This window comes from Cetorhinus maximus, unplaced genomic scaffold, assembly GCF_964194155.1.
Source record: "Cetorhinus maximus unplaced genomic scaffold, sCetMax3.hap1.1 HAP1_SCAFFOLD_692, whole genome shotgun sequence".
NCBI lineage: Eukaryota > Metazoa > Chordata > Chondrichthyes > Lamniformes > Cetorhinidae > Cetorhinus > Cetorhinus maximus.
This window is the reverse complement of record NW_027596634.1, coordinates 128,970-144,337: the sequence shown is the minus strand read 5'-3', so window position 1 is coordinate 144,337 and position 15,368 is coordinate 128,970. Positions and strand designations below refer to the sequence as shown.

The window sequence follows — 15,368 nt, the reverse complement described above, 5'->3', positions numbered from 1 at the left end:
TGTGTAGGTGAGGAGTCCCACAGTTTGATGGGGTGTGTAGGTGAGGAGTCCCACAGTTTGATGGGGTGTGTAGGTGAGGAGTCCCACAGTTTGATGGGGTGTGTAGGTGAGGAGTCCCACAGTTTGATGGGGTGTGTAGGTGAGGAGTCCCACAGTTTGATGGGGTGTGTAGGTGAGGAGTCCCACAGTTTGATGGGGGTGTGTAGGTGAGGAGTCCCACAGTTTGATGGGGTGTGTAGGTGAGGAGACCCACAGTTTGATGGGGGTGTGTAGGTGAGGAGTCCCACAGTTTGATGGGGTGTGTAGGTGAGGAGTCCCACAGTTTGATGTGGTGTGTAGGTGAGGAGTCCTACAGTTTGATGGGGTGTGTAGGTGAGGAGTCCCACAGTTTGAGGGGGTGTGTAGCTGAGGAGTCCCACAGTTTGATGGGGTGTGTAGGTGAGGAGTCCCACAGTTTGATGGGGTGTGTAGGTGAGGAGTCCAACAGTTTGATGGGGTGTGTAGGTGAGGAGTCCCACATTTTGATGGGGTGTGTAGGTGATGAGTCCCACAGTTTGATGGGGTGTGTAGGTGAGGAGTCCCACAGTTTGAGGGGGTGTGTAGCTGAGGAGTCCCACAGTTTGATGGGGTGTGTAGATGAGGAGTCCCACAGTTTGATGGGGGTTGTAGGTGAGGAGTCCCACAGTTTGATGGGGTTGTAGATGAGGAGTCCAACAGTTTGAGGGGGTGTGTAGGTGAGGAGTCCCACAGTTTGATGGGGTGTGTAGGTGAGGAGTCCCACAGTTTGAGGGGGTGTGTAGGTGAGGAGTCCCACAGTTTGATGGGGTGTGTAGGTGAGGAGTCCCACAGTTTGATGGGGTGTGTAGGTGAGGACTCCCACAGTTTGATGGGGGTGTGTAGGTGAGGAGTCCCACAGTTTGATGGGGTGTGTAGGTGAGGAGTCCCACAGTTTGATGGGGTGTGTTGGTGAGGAGTCCCACAGTTTGATGGGGTGGGTGAGGAGTCCCACAGTTTGATGGGGTGTGTAGGTGAGGAGTCCCACAGTTTGATGGGGTGTGTAGGAGAGGAGTCCCACAGTTTGATGGCAGTGTGTAGGTGAGGAGTCCCACAGTTTGATGGGGTGTGTAGGTGAGGAGTCCCACAGTTTGATGGGGTGTGTAGGTGAGGATTCCCACAGTTTGATGGGGTGTGTAGGTGAGGAGTCCCACAGTTTGATGGGGGTGTGTAGGTGAGGAGTCCCACAGTTTGATGGGGTGGGTGAGGAGTCCCACAGTTTGATGGGGTGTGTAGGTGAGGAGTCCCACAGTTTGATGGGGTGTGTAGATGAGGAATCCCATAGTTTGATGGGGGTGTGTAGGTTAGGAGTCCCACAGTTTGATGGGGTGGGTGAGAAGTCCCACAGTTTGATGGGGTGTGTAGGTGAGGAGTCCCACAGTTTGATGGGGTGTGTAGATGAGGAATCCCACAGTTTGATGGGGGGGTGGGTGAGGAGTCCCACAGTTTGATGGGGTGTGTAGGTGAGGAGTCCCACAGTTTTATGGGGTTGTAGTTGAGGAGTCCCACAGTTTGATGGGGGTGTAGGTGAGGAGTCCCACAGTTTGATGGGGGTGTGTAGGTGAGGAGTCCAACAGTTTGATGGGGTGTGTAGGTGAGGAGTCCCACATTTTGATGGGGTGTGTAGGTGATGAGTCCCACAGTTTGATGGGGTGTGTAGGTGAGGAGTCCCACAGTTTGAGGGGGTGTGTAGCTGAGGAGTCCCACAGTTTGATGGGGTGTGTAGATGAGGAGTCCCACAGTTTGATGGGGGTTGTAGGTGAGGAGTCCCACAGTTTGATGGGGTTGTAGATGAGGAGTCCAACAGTTTGAGGGGGTGTGTAGGTGAGGAGTCCCACAGTTTGATGGGGTGTGTAGGTGAGGAGTCCCACAGTTTGAGGGGGTGTGTAGGTGAGGAGTCCCACAGTTTGATGGGGTGTGTAGGTGAGGAGTCCCACAGTTTGATGGGGTGTGTAGGTGAGGACTCCCACAGTTTGATGGGGGTGTGTAGGTGAGGAGTCCCACAGTTTGATGGGGTGTGTAGGTGAGGAGTCCCACAGTTTGATGGGGTGTGTTGGTGAGGAGTCCCACAGTTTGATGGGGTGGGTGAGGAGTCCCACAGTTTGATGGGGTGTGTAGGTGAGGAGTCCCACAGTTTGATGGGGTGTGTAGGAGAGGAGTCCCACAGTTTGATGGCAGTGTGTAGGTGAGGAGTCCCACAGTTTGATGGGGTGTGTAGGTGAGGAGTCCCACAGTTTGATGGGGTGTGTAGGTGAGGATTCCCACAGTTTGATGGGGTGTGTAGGTGAGGAGTCCCACAGTTTGATGGGGGTGTGTAGGTGAGGAGTCCCACAGTTTGATGGGGTGGGTGAGGAGTCCCACAGTTTGATGGGGTGTGTAGGTGAGGAGTCCCACAGTTTGATGGGGTGTGTAGATGAGGAATCCCACAGTTTGATGGGGGTGTGTAGGTTAGGAGTCCCACAGTTTGATGGGGTGGGTGAGAAGTCCCACAGTTTGATGGGGGGTGTAGGTGAGGAGTCCCACAGTTTGATGGGATGTGTAGATGAGGAATCCCACAGTTTGATGGGGGGGTGGGTGAGGAGTCCCACAGTTTGATGGGGTGTGTAGGTGAGGAGTCCCACAGTTTTATGGGGTTGTAGCTGAGGAGTCCCACAGTTTGATGGGGGTGTAGGTGAGGAGTCCCACAGTTTGATGGGGGTGTGTAGGTGAGGAGTCCCACAGTTTGATGGGGTGTGTAGGTGAGGAGTCCCACAGTTTGAGGGGTGTGTAGGTGAGGAGTCCCACAGTTTGATGGGTTGGGGGTCGGTGAGGAGTCCCACAGTTTAATGAGGTGTGTAGGTGAGGAGTCCCACAGTTTGAGGGGGGTGTAGTTGAGGAGTCCCACAGTTTGATGGGGGGGGGGGTGAGGAGTCCCACAGTTTGATGGGGGGTTGTAGGTGAGGAGTCCCACAGTTTGATGGGGTGGGGATGGGTGAGGGGTCCCATAGTTTGATGGGGTGTGTTGGTGAGGAGTCCCACAGTTTGATGGGGGGTGGATGTGGAGTCCCACAGTTTGATGGGAGGGTGGATGAGGAGTCCCACAGTTTGATGGGGTGGGGGTCGGTGAGGAGTCCCACAGTTTGATGGGGGTGTAGGTGAAGAGTCCCACAGTTTGATGGGGGGTGTAGGTGAGGAGTCCCACAGTTTGATGTGGTGGGGGTGGGTGAGGAGTCCCACAGTTTGATGGGGTGGGGGTGGGTGAGGAGTCCCACAGTTTGATGGGGGATGTAGGTGAGGAGTCCCACAGTTTGATGGGGTGTGTAGGTGAGGAGACCCACAGTTTGATGGGGTGTGTAGGTGAGGAGTCCCACAGTTTGATGGGGTGTGTAGGTGAGGAGTCCCACAGTTTGATGGGGTGTGTAGGTGAGGAGTCCCACAGTTTGATGGGGTGTGTAGGTGAGGAGTCCCACAGTTTGATGGGTGTGTAGGTGAGGAGTCCCACAGTTTGATGGGGTGTGTAGGTGAGGAGTCCCACAGTTTGATGGGGTGTGTAGGTGAGGAGTCCCACAGTTTGCTGGGGTGTGTAGGTGAGGAGTCCCACAGTTTGATGGGGTGTGTAGGTGAGGAGTCCCACAGTTTGATGGGGTTGCAGGTGAGGAGTCCCACAGTCTGATGGGGTTGTAGGTGAGGATTCCCACAGTTTGATTGGGGGGTAGGTGAGGAGTCCCACAGTTTGATGGGGGGGTTGTGAGGAGTCCCACAGTTTGATGGGGGGGTAGGTGAGGAGTCCCACAGTTTGATGTGGTGTGTAGGTGAGGAGTCCCACAGTATGAGGGTTTGGGGGTAGGTGAGGAGTCCCACAGTTTGATGGGGTGTGTAGGTGAGGAGTCCCACAGTTTTATGGGTTTGTAGGTGAGGAGTCCCACAGTTTGATGGGAGGTTGGGTGAGGAGTCCCACAGTTTGATGGGGTGTGTAGGTGAGGAGTCGCACAGTTTGATGGGGTGTGTAGGTGAGGAGTCGCACAGTTTGATGGGGTGTGTAGGTGAGGAGTCCCACAGTTTGTTGGGGTGTGTAGGTGAGGAGTCCCACAGTTTGATGGGGTGTGTAGGTGAGGAGTCCCACAGTTTGATGGGGTTGTAGATGAGGAGTACAACAGTTTGAGGGGGTGTGTAGGTGAGGAGTCCCACAGTTTGATGGGGTGTGTAGGTGAGGAGTCCTACAGTTTGAGGGGGTGTGTAGGTGAGGAGTCCCACAGTTTGATGGGGTGTGTAGGTGAGGAGTCCCACAGTTTGATGGGGTGTGTAGGTGAGGAGTCCCACAGTTTGATGGGGGTGTGTAGGTGAGGAGTCCCACAGTTTGATGGGGTGTGTAGGTGAGGAGTCCCACAGTTTGATGGGGTGTGTTGGTGAGGAGTCCCACAGTTTGATGGGGTGGGTGAGGAGTCCCACAGTTTGATGGGGTGTGTAGGTGAGGAGTCCCACAGTTTGATGGGGTGTGTAGGAGAGGAGTCCCACAGTTTAATGGCAGTGTGTAGGTGAGGAGTCCCACAGTTTGATGGGGTGTGTAGGTGAGGAGTCCCACAGTTTGATGGGGTGTGTAGGTGAGGATTCCCACAGTTTGATGGGGTGTGTAGGTGAGGAGTCCCACAGTTTGATGGGGGTGTGTAGGTGAGGAGTCCCACAGTTTGATGGGGTGGGTGAGGAGTCCCACAGTTTGATGGGGTGTGTAGGTGAGGAGTCCCACAGTTTGATGGGGTGTGTAGATGAGGAATCCCACAGTTTGATGGGGGTGTGTAGGTTAGGAGTCCCACAGTTTGATGGGGTGGGTGAGAAGTCCCACAGTTTGATGGGGGGTGTAGGTGAGGAGTCCCACAGTTTGATGGGGTGTGTAGATGAGGAATCCCACAGTTTGATGGGGGGGTGGGTGAGGAGTCCCACAGTTTGATGGGGTGTGTAGGTGAGGAGTCCCACAGTTTTATGGGGTTGTAGCTGAGGAGTCCCACAGTTTGATGGGGGTGTAGGTGAGGAGTCCCACAGTTTGATGGGGGTGTGTAGGTGAGGAGTCCCACAGTTTGATGGGGTGTGTAGGTGAGGAGTCCCACAGTTTGAGGGGTGTGTAGGTGAGGAGTCCCACAGTTTGATGGGTTGGGGGTCGGTGAGGAGTCCCACAGTTTAATGAGGTGTGTAGGTGAGGAGTCCCACAGTTTGAGGGGGGTGTAGTTGAGGAGTCCCACAGTTTGATGGGGGGGTGGGTGAGGAGTCCCACAGTTTGATGGGGGGTTGTAGGTGAGGAGTCCCACAGTTTGATGGGGTGGGGATGGGTGAGGAGTCCCATAGTTTGATGGGGTGTGTTGGTGAGGAGTCCCACAGTTTGATGGGAGGTGGATGTGGAGTCCCACAGTTTGATGGGAGGGTGGATGAGGAGTCCCACAGTTTGATGGGGTGGGGGTCGGTGAGGAGTCCCACAGTTTGATGGGGGTGTAGGTGAAGAGTCCCACAGTTTGATGGGGGGTGTAGGTGAGGAGTCCCACAGTTTGATGTGGTGGGGGTGGGTGAGGAGTCCCACAGTTTGATGGGGTGGGGGTGGGTGAGGAGTCCCACAGTTTGATGGGGGATGTAGGTGAGGAGTCCCACAGTTGATGGGGTGTGTAGGTGAGGAGACCCACAGTTTGATGGGGTGTGTAGGTGAGGAGTCCCACAGTTTGATGGGGTGTGTAGGTGAGGAGTCCCACAGTTTGATGGGGTGTGTAGGTGAGGAGTCCCACAGTTTGATGGGGTGTGTAGGTGAGGAGTCCCACAGTTTGATGGGGTGTGTAGGTGAGGAGTCCCACAGTTTGATGGGGTGTGTAGGTGAGGAGTCCCACAGTTTGATGGGGTGTGTAGGTGAGGAGTCCCACAGTTTGATGGGGTGTGTAGGTGAGGAGTCCCACAGTTTGATGGGGTGTGTAGGTGAGGAGTCCCACAGTTTGATGGGGTTGCAGGTGAGGAGTCCCACAGTCTGATGGGGTTGTAGGTGAGGATTCCCACAGTTTGATTGGGGGGTAGGTGAGGAGTCCCACAGTTTGATGGGGGGGTTGTGAGGAGTCCCACAGTTTGATGGGGGGGTAGGTGAGGAGTCCCACAGTTTGATGTGGTGTGTAGGTGAGGAGTCCCACAGTATGAGGGTTTGGGGGTAGGTGAGGAGTCCCACAGTTTGATGGGGTGTGTAGGTGAGGAGTCCCACAGTTTTATGGGTTTGTAGGTGAGGAGTCCCACAGTTTGATGGGAGGGTGGGTGAGGAGTCCCACAGTTTGATGGGGTGTGTAGGTGAGGAGTCGCACAGTTTGATGGGGTGTGTAGGTGAGGAGTCGCACAGTTTGATGGGGTGTGTAGGTGAGGAGTCCCACAGTTTGTTGGGGTGTGTAGGTGAGGAGTCCCACAGTTTGATGGGGTGTGTAGGTGAGGAGTCCCACAGTTTGATGGGGTGTGTAGGTGAGGAGTCCCACAGTTTGATGGGGGGGTGGGTGAGGAGTCCCACAGTTTGATGGGGTGTGTAGGTGAGCAGTCCCACAGTTTGATGGGGTGTGTAGGTGAGGACTCTCACAGCTTGATGGGGTGTGTAGGTGAGGAGTCCCACAGTTTGATGGGGTGTGTAGGTGAGGAGTCCTACGGTTTGATGGGGTGTGTAGGTCAGGAGTCCCACAGTTTGAGGGGGTGTGTAGGTGAGGAGTCCCACAGTTTGATGGGGTGTGTAGGTGAGGAGTCCCACAGTTTGATGGGGTGTGTAGGTGAGGAGTCCCACAGTTTGAGGGGGTGTGTAGGTAAGGAGTCCCACAGTTTGATGGTGTGTGTAGGTGAGGAGTCCCACAGTTTGAGGGGGTGTGTAGGTGAGGAGTCCCACAGTTTGATGGGGTGTGTAGGTGAGGAGTCCCACAGTTCGATGGGGTGTGTAGGTGAGGACTCCCACAGTTTGATGGGGGTGTGTAGGTGAGGAGTCCCACAGTTTGATGGGGTGTGTAGGTGAGGAGTCCCACAGATTGATGGGGTGTGTTGGTGAGGAGTCCCACAGTTTGATGGGGTGGGTGAGGAGTCCCACAGTTTGATGGGGTGTGTAGGTGAGGAGTCCCACAGTTTGATGGGGTGTGTAGGTGAGGAGTCCCACAGTTGGATGGGGTGTGTAGGTGAGGAGTCCCACAGTTTGATGGGGGTGTGTTTGTGAGGAGTCCCACAGTTTGAGGGGGTGTGTGGGTGAGGAGTCCCACAGTTTGTTGGGGTGTGTAGGTGAGGAGTCCCACAGTTTGATGGGGTGTGTAGGTGAGGAGTCCCACAGTTTGATGGGGGGTTGGTGAGGAGTCCCACAGTTTGATGAGGTGTGTAGGTGAGGACTCCCACAGTTTGATGGTGTGTGTAGGTGAGGAGTCCCACAGTTTGATGGGGTGTGTAGGTGAGGAGTCCCACAGTTTGATGGGGTGTGTAGGTGAGGAGTCCCACAGTTTGATGGGGTGTGTAGGTGAGGAGTCCCACAGTTTGATGGGGTGTGTAGGTGAGGAGTCCCACAGTTTGATGGGGTGTGTAGGTGAGGAGTCCCACAGTTTGATGGGGTGTGTAGGTGAGGAGTCCCACAGTTTGATGGGGGTGTGTAGGTGAGGAGTCCCACAGTTTGATGGGGTGTGCAGGTGAGGAGTCCCACAGTTTGATGGGGGTGTGTAGGTGAGGAGTCCCACAGTTTGATGGGGTGTGTAGGTGAGGAGTCCCACAGTTTGATGTGGTGTGTAGGTGAGGAGTCCTACAGTTTGATGGGGTGTGTAGGTGAGGAGTCCCACAGTTTGAGGGGTTGTGTAGCTGAGGAGTCCCACAGTTTGATGGGGTGTGTAGGTGAGGAGTCCCACAGTTTGATGGGGTGTGTAGGTGAGGAGTCCAACAGTTTGATGGGGTGTGTAGGTGAGGAGTCCCTCATTTTGATGGGGTGTGTAGGTGATGAATCCCACAGTTTGAAGGGGTGTGTAGGTGAGGAGTCCCACAGTTTGAGGGGTTGTGTAGCTGAGTAGTCCCACAGTTTGATGGGGTGTGTAGATGAGGAGTCCCACAGTTTGATGGGGGTTGTAGGTCAGGAGTCCCACAGTTTGATGGGGTTGTAGATGAGGAGTCCAACAGTTTGAGGGGGTGTGTAGGTGAGGAGTCCCACAGTTTGATGGGGTGTGTAGGTGAGGAGTCCCACAGTTTGAGGGGGTGTGTAGGTGAGGAGTCCCACAGTTTGATGGGGTGTGTAGGTGAGGAGTCCCACAGTTTGATGGGGTGTGTAGGTGAGGACTCCCACAGTTTGATGGGGGTGTGTAGGTGAGGAGTCCCACAGTTTGATGGGGTGTGTAGGTGAGGAGTCCCACAGTTTGATGGGGTGTGTTGGTGAGGAGTCCCACAGTTTGATGGGGTGGGTGAGGAGTCCCACAGTTTGATGGGGTGTGTAGGTGAGGAGTCCCACAGTTTGATGGGGTGTGTAGGAGAGGAGTCCCACAGTTTGATGGCAGTGTGTAGGTGAGGAGTCCCACAGTTTGAGGGGGTGTGTAGGTGAGGAGTCCCACAGTTTGATGGGGTGTGTAGGTGAGGAGTCCCACAGTTCGATGGGGTGTGTAGGTGAGGACTCCCACAGTTTGATGGGGGTGTGTAGGTGAGGAGTCCCACAGTTTGATGGGGTGTGTAGGTGAGGAGTCCCACAGATTGATGGGGTGTGTTGGTGAGGAGTCCCACAGTTTGATGGGGTGGGTGAGGAGTCCCACAGTTTGATGGGGTGTGTAGGTGAGGAGTCCCACAGTTTGATGGGGTGTGTAGGTGAGGAGTCCCACAGTTGGATGGGGTGTGTAGGTGAGGAGTCCCACAGTTTGATGGGGGTGTGTTTGTGAGGAGTCCCACAGTTTGAGGGGGTGTGTGGGTGAGGAGTCCCACAGTTTGTTGGGGTGTGTAGGTGAGGAGTCCCACAGTTTGATGGGGTGTGTAGGTGAGGAGTCCCACAGTTTGATGGGGGGTTGGTGAGGAGTCCCACAGTTTGATGAGGTGTGTAGGTGAGGACTCCCACAGTTTGATGGTGTGTGTAGGTGAGGAGTCCCACAGTTTGATGGGGTGTGTAGGTGAGGAGTCCCACAGTTTGATGGGGTGTGTAGGTGAGGAGTCCCACAGTTTGATGGGGTGTGTAGGTGCGGAGTCCCACAGTTTGATGGGGTGTGTAGGTGAGGAGTCCCACAGTTTGATGGGGTGTGTAGGTGAGGAGTCCCACAGTTTGATGGGGTGTGTAGGTGAGGAGTCCCACAGTTTGATGGGGGTGTGTAGGTGAGGAGTCCCACAGTTTGATGGGGTGTGCAGGTGAGGAGTCCCACAGTTTGATGGGGGTGTGTAGGTGAGGAGTCCCACAGTTTGATGGGGTGTGTAGGTGAGGAGTCCCACAGTTTGATGTGGTGTGTAGGTGAGGAGTCCTACAGTTTGATGGGGTGTGTAGGTGAGGAGTCCCACAGTTTGAGGGGTTGTGTAGCTGAGGAGTCCCACAGTTTGATGGGGTGTGTAGGTGAGGAGTCCCACAGTTTGATGGGGTGTGTAGGTGAGGAGTCCAACAGTTTGATGGGGTGTGTAGGTGAGGAGTCCCTCATTTTGATGGGGTGTGTAGGTGATGAATCCCACAGTTTGATGGGGTGTGTAGGTGAGGAGTCCCACAGTTTGAGGGGTTGTGTAGCTGAGTAGTCCCACAGTTTGATGGGGTGTGTAGATGAGGAGTCCCACAGTTTGATGGGGGTTGTAGGTCAGGAGTCCCACAGTTTGATGGGGTTGTAGATGAGGAGTCCAACAGTTTGAGGGGGTGTGTAGGTGAGGAGTCCCACAGTTTGATGGGGTGTGTAGGTGAGGAGTCCCACAGTTTGAGGGGGTGTGTAGGTGAGGAGTCCCACAGTTTGATGGGGTGTGTAGGTGAGGAGTCCCACAGTTTGATGGGGTGTGTAGGTGAGGACTCCCACAGTTTGATGGGGGTGTGTAGGTGAGGAGTCCCACAGTTTGATGGGGTGTGTAGGTGAGGAGTCCCACAGTTTGATGGGGTGTGTTGGTGAGGAGTCCCACAGTTTGATGGGGTGGGTGAGGAGTCCCACAGTTTGATGGGGTGTGTAGGTGAGGAGTCCCACAGTTTGATGGGGTGTGTAGGAGAGGAGTCCCACAGTTTGATGGCAGTGTGTAGGTGAGGAGTCCCACAGTTTGATGGGGTGTGTAGGTGAGGAGTCCCACAGTTTGATGGGGTGTGTAGGTGAGGATTCCCACAGTTTGATGGGGTGTGTAGGTGAGGAGTCCCACAGTTTGATGGGGTTGCGTCGGTGAGGAGTTCCACAGTTTGATGGGGTGGGTGAGGAGTCCCACAGTTTGATGGGGTTGCGTAGGATAGGAGTCCCACAGTTTGATGGGGTGGGTGAGAAGTCCCACAGTTTGATGGGGGGTGTAGGTGAGGAGTCCCACAGTTTGATGGGGTGTGTAGATGAGGAATCCCACAGTTTGATGGGGGTGTGTAGGTGAGGAGTCCCACAGTTTTATGGGGTTGTAGCTGAGGAGTCCCACAGTTTGATGGGGTGTGTAGGTGAGGAGTCCCACAGTTTGATGGGGGTGTGTAGGTGAGGAGTCCCACAGTTTGATGGGGTGTGTAGGTGAGGAGTCCCACAGTTTGAGGGGTGTGTAGGTGAGGAGTCCCACAGTTTGATGGGTTGGGGGTCGGTGAGGAGTCCCACAATTTGATGGGGGGGTGGGTGAGTAGTCCCACAGTTTGATGGGGTGTGTAGGTGAGGAGTCCCACAGTTTGAGGTGGTGTGTAGGTGAGGAGTCCCACATTTTGTTGGGGTGTGTAGGTGAGGAGTCCCACAGTTTGATGGGGTGTGTAGGTGAGGAGTCCCACAGTTTGAGGGGGGTGTACTTGAGGAGTCCCACAGTTTGATGGGGTTTTATGTGAGGAGTCCCACAGTTTGATGGGGGGTGGGTGGGTGAGGAGTCCCACAGTTTGATGGGGTTGTAGGTGAGGAGTCGCACAGTTTGATGGGGTGTGTAGGTGAGGAGTCCCACAGTTTAATGAGGTGTGTAGGTGAAGAGTCCCACAGTTTGAGGGGGTTGTAGGTGAGGAGTCCCACAGTTTGATGGGGTGGGGATGGGTGAGGAGTCCCATAGTTTGATGGGGTGTGTAGGTGAGGAGTCCCATAGTTTGATGGGGGGGTGGGTGAGGAGTCCCACAGTTTGATAGGGGGGTAGGTGAGGAGTCCCACAGTTTGATGGGGTGTGTAAGTGAGGAGTCCCACAGTTTGATGGGGGGGTGGGTGAGGAGTCCCACAGTTTGATGGGGGGTGGATGAGGAGTCCCACAGTTTGATGGGAGGGTGGATGAGGAGTCCCACAGTTTGATGGGGTGGGGGTCGGTGAGGAGTCCCACAGTTTGATGGGGGTGTAGGTGAAGAGTCCCACAGTTTGATGGGGGGTGTAGGTGTGGAGTCCCACAGTTTGATGTGGTGGGGGTGGGTGAGGAGTCCCACAGTTTGATGGGGTGGGGGTGGGTGAGGAGTCCCACAGTTTGATGGGGGATTTAGGTGAGGAGTCCCACAGTTTGATGGGGTGTGTAGGTGAGGAGACCCACAGTTTGATGGGGTGTGTAGGTGAGGAGTCCCACAGTTTGATGGGGTGTGTAGGTGAGGAGTCCCACAGTTTGATGGGGTGTGTAGGTGTGGAGTCCCACAGTTTGATGGGGTGTGTAGGTGAGGACTCCCACAGTTTGATGGGTGTGTAGGTGAGGAGTCCCACAGTTTGATGGGGTGTGTAGGTGAGGAGTCCCACAGTTTGATGGGGTGTGTAGGTGAGGAGTCCCACAGTTTGATGGGGTGTGTAGGTGAGGAGTCCCACAGTTTGATGGGGTGTGTAGGTGAGGAGTCCCACAGTTTGATGGGGTTGTAGGTGAGGAGTCCCACAGTCTGATGGGGTGTGTAGGTGAGGATTCCCACAGTTTGATTGGGGGGTAGGTGAGGAGTCCCACAGTTTGATGGGGGGGTTGTGAGGAGTCCCACAGTTTGATGGGGGGCTAGGTGAGGAGTCCCACAGTTTGATGTGGTGTGTAGGTGAGGTGTCCCACAGTATGAGGGTTTGGGGGTAGGTGAGGAGTCCCACAGTTTGATGGGGTGTGTAGGTGAGGAGTCCCACAGTTTTATGGGTTTGTAGGTGAGGAGTCCCACAGTTTGATGGGAGGGTGGGTGAGGAGTGCCACAGTTTGATGGGGTGTGTAGGTGAGGAGTCCCACAGTTTGATGGGGTGTGTAGGTGAGGAGTCCCACAGTTTGAGGGGGTGTGTAGGTAAGGAGTCCCACAGTTTGATGGTGTGTGTAGGTGAGGAGTCCCACAGTTTGAGGGGGTGTGTAGGTGAGGAGTCCCACAGTTTGATGGGGTGTGTAGGTGAGGAGTCCCACAGTTCGATGGGGTGTGTAGGTGAGGACTCCCACAGTTTGATGGGGGTGTGTAGGTGAGGAGTCCCACAGTTTGATGGGGTGTGTAGGTGAGGAGTCCCACAGATTGATGGGGTGTGTTGGTGAGGAGTCCCACAGTTTGATGGGGTGGGTGAGGAGTCCCACAGTTTGATGGGGTGTGTAGGTGAGGAGTCCCACAGTTTGATGGGGTGTGTAGGTGAGGAGTCCCACAGTTGGATGGGGTGTGTAGGTGAGGAGTCCCACAGTTTGATGGGGGTGTGTTTGTGAGGAGTCCCACAGTTTGAGGGGGTGTGTGGGTGAGGAGTCGCACAGTTTGTTGGGGTGTGTAGGTGAGGAGTCCCACAGTTTGATGGGGTGTGTAGGTGAGGAGTCCCACAGTTTGATGGGGGGTTGGTGAGGAGTCCCACAGTTTGATGAGGTGTGTAGGTGAGGACTCCCACAGTTTGATGGTGTGTTTAGGTGAGGAGTCCCACAGTTTGATGGGGTGTGTAGGTGAGGAGTCCCACAGTTTGATGGGGTGTGTAGGTGAGGAGTCCCACAGTTTGATGGGGTGTGTAGGTGAGGAGTCCCACAGTTTGATGGGGTGTGTAGGTGAGGAGTCCCACAGTTTGATGGGGTGTGTAGGTGAGGAGTCCCACAGTTTGATGGGGTGTGTAGGTGAGGAGTCCCACAGTTTGATGGGGTGTGTAGGTGAGGAGTCCCACAGTTTGATGGGGGTGTGTAGGTGAGGAGTCCCACAGTTTGATGGGGTGTGCAGGTGAGGAGTCCCACAGTTTGATGGGGGTGTGTAGGTGAGGAGTCCCACAGTTTGATGGGGTGTGTAGGTGAGGAGTCCCACAGTTTGATGTGGTGTGTAGGTGAGGAGTCCTACAGTTTGATGGGGTGTGTAGGTGAGGAGTCCCACAGTTTGAGGGGTTGTGTAGCTGAGGAGTCCCACAGTTTGATGGGGTGTGTAGGTGAGGAGTCCCACATTTTGATGGGGTGTGTAGGTGAGGAGTCCAACAGTTTGATGGGGTGTGTAGGTGAGGAGTCCCTCATTTTGATGGGGTGTGTAGGTGATGAATCCCACAGTTTGATGGGGTGTGTAGGTGAGGAGTCCCACAGTTTGAGGGGTTGTGTAGCTGAGGAGTCCCACAGTTTGATGGGGTGTGTAGATGAGGAGTCCCACAGTTTGATGGGGGTTGTAGGTCAGGAGTCCCACAGTTTGATGGGGTTGTAGATGAGGAGTCCAACAGTTTGAGGGGGTGTGTAGGTGAGGAGTCCCACAGTTTGATGGGGTGTGTAGGTGAGGAGTCCCACAGTTTGAGGGGGTGTGTAGGTGAGGAGTCCCACAGTTTGATGGGGTGTGTAGGTGAGGAGTCCCACAGTTTGATGGGGTGTGTAGGTGAGGACTCCCACAGTTTGATGGGGGTGTGTAGGTGAGGAGTCCCACAGTTTGATGGGGTGTGTAGGTGAGGAGTCCCACAGTTTGATGGGGTGTGTTGGTGAGGAGTCCCACAGTTTGATGGGGTGGGTGAGGAGTCCCACAGTTTGATGGGGTGTGTAGGTGAGGAGTCCCACAGTTTGATGGGGTGTGTAGGAGAGGAGTCCCACAGTTTGATGGCAGTGTGTAGGTGAGGAGTCCCACAGTTTGATGGGGTGTGTAGGTGAGGAGTCCCACAGTTTGATGGGGTGTGTAGGTGAGGATTCCCACAGTTTGATAGGGTGTGTAGGTGAGGAGTCCCACAGTTTGATGGGGTTGCGTCGGTGAGGAGTTCCACAGTTTGATGGGGTGGGTGAGGAGTCCCACAGTTTGATGGGGTTGCGTAGGTTAGGAGTCCCACAGTTTGATGGGGTGGGTGAGAAGTCCCACAGTTTGATGGGGGGTGTAGGTGAGGAGTCCCACAGTTTGATGGGGTGTGTAGATGAGGAATCCCACAGTTTGATGGGGGTGTGTAGGTGAGGAGTCCCACAGTTTTATGGGGTTGTAGCTGAGGAGTCCCACAGTTTGATGGGTTGTGTAGGTGAGGAGTCCCACAGTTTGATGGGGGTGTGTAGGTGAGGAGTCCCACAGTTTGATGGGGTGTGTAGGTGAGGAGTCCCACAGTTTGAGGGGTGTGTAGGTGAGGAGTCCCACAGTTTGATGGGTTGGGGGTCGGTGAGGAGTCCCACAATTTGATGGGGGGGTGGGTGAGTAGTCCCACAGTTTGATGGGGTGTGTAGGTGAGGAGTCCCACAGTTTGAGGTGGTGTGTAGGTGAGGAGTCCCACATTTTGTTGGGGTGTGTAGGTGAGGAGTCCCACAGTTTGATGGGGTGTGTAGGTGAGGAGTCCCACAGTTTGAGGGGGGTGTACTTGAGGAGTCCCACAGTTTGATGGGGTTTTATGTGAGGAGTCCCACAGTTTGATGGGGGGTGGGTGGGTGAGGAGTCCCACAGTTTGATGGGGTTGTAGGTGAGGAGTCGCACAGTTTGATGGGGTGTGTAGGTGAGGAGTCCCACAGTTTAATGAGGTGTGTATGTGAGGAGTCCCACAGTTTGAGGGGGGTGTAGTTGAGGAGTCCCACAGTTTGATGGGGGGGTGGGTGAGGAGTCCCACAGTTTGATGGGGGGTTGTAGGTGAGGAGTCCCACAGTTTGATGGGGTGGGGATGGGTGAGGAGTCCCATAGTTTGATGGGGTGTGTAGGTGAGGAGTCCCATAGTTTGATGGGGGGGTGGGTGAGGAGTCCCACAGTTTGATGGGGGGGTAGGTGAGGAGTCCCACAGTTTGATGGGGTGTGTAAGTGAGGAGTCCCACAGTTTGATGGGGGGGTGGGTGAGGAGTCCCACAGTTTGATGGGGGGTGGATGAGGAGTCCCACAGTTTGATGGGAGGGTGGATGAGGAGTCCCACAGTTTGATGGGG

At 54.8% G+C, this 15,368-nt stretch overlaps 1 protein-coding gene across 1 annotated transcript in view; it reads left to right on the top strand.

The window, feature by feature from the left end:
- The window catches only part of LOC144674538 (mitochondrial import receptor subunit TOM40B), a gene marked incomplete at its 3' end in the record, with an annotated part of 154,327 nt that overhangs the window by 10,369 nt on the left and 128,590 nt on the right, over positions 1-15,368 (top strand). The window lies entirely within an intron of this gene.